Raw genomic sequence first — 1,188 nt, 5'->3', positions numbered from 1 at the left:
GCAGCAGCAGCGGCAGCAGCAGCAGCAGCGGCAGCAGCAGCAGCAGCAGCGCAGGTTCTTGTTAGTTGAGGGCCTCCCTTAGAGACTTCCTCCTCTATAGACAGGGTGCAGCAGCAACAGCAGCAAAGGCAACAACAGCAGAAACAACAGCAGCAGCAGCAGCAGCAGCAACACCAGCTGCTTTTGTTTGTAGATGCTTCGGGCTGTGTTTAACTATTTAAGTCAGAAGCTAAGGTAGAGGGTTCTCCATACAATGGCAATACAGCTTACTAACCGCTCCGAGGGTTTAGGGTTTAGGGTTTAGGGTTTAGGGTTTAGGGGATAAAGGCTAGGGTTTAGGGCGGAGCATCCCGTCCGCTCTACGTCTTTTTGTGTGTGGCGAAAGATACGGTTGTTTTGAATTTATTGAAATTAAAGGGTTTAGGGTTTAGGGTTTAGGGTTTAGGGTTTAGGGTTTATGTGGTGTGGGGTGTATCGGCAGCTCGAGGCGCCGCCACGTGCTGCGGTTGCTGCTGCAGCTGGCGACTCATTTCTATCGTCTTTAACAATATATATAAAATTTTAATGGATAAAACAACTTAAATATAATATTAATTTATATTAAAACATATAAAAGTTTATTTAAAAAAAAAGACAAAACGCTGCAGCTCCTCTACACGCCGCCCAGCAGGGGCTGACTCGCTGGCGCAGGCCCCGCACATACACTAAACCCTAAACCCTCAACCCTAAACCCTAAACCCTAAGTGTTAAACATCCAATAAAAAATAGTTGGAATACTGTAGATAAAAAGCATTAAAAGAGCATATATTTCTTCTGTGAGTCTATAGCACACACGCAGTCGCTGCTGCTGTTGCTGCTGCTGCTGCTGCTGCTGCTGCTAGTGTTGCTGCAGCTTCTGCTGCTGCTGCCTTTGTTGCTGGCTTAATTTGTGGCCCTCCACTATTCTTCTTCCTACGGTACTATCTGTGCGTTCAGGTACTGCAGGTGTCTGCAACGAGGGTAGGAGCAGCATCAGCAGGGAGAGCAGCAGCAGCAGCAGCAACAGCAGCAGCAGCAGCAGCAGCAAGGCCTTAAATGCTTCTTGGCCCCAGGGGGTCCCCCTGTACTCGTGTTTCTCGGTATTTTGCTGCAGCAGCACTTCGTTGTATTTCCTATAGCTTTCACAGTGCCTGCTGCAGCTCCTATCAG

The sequence above is a fragment of the Eimeria mitis genome, genomic scaffold (genome assembly GCF_000499745.2).
Source record: "Eimeria mitis Houghton genomic scaffold, Emh_scaff3233, whole genome shotgun sequence".
NCBI lineage: Eukaryota > Apicomplexa > Conoidasida > Eucoccidiorida > Eimeriidae > Eimeria > Eimeria mitis.
The sequence above is the reverse complement of the archived record's forward strand: the minus strand, read 5'-3'. Positions refer to the sequence as shown.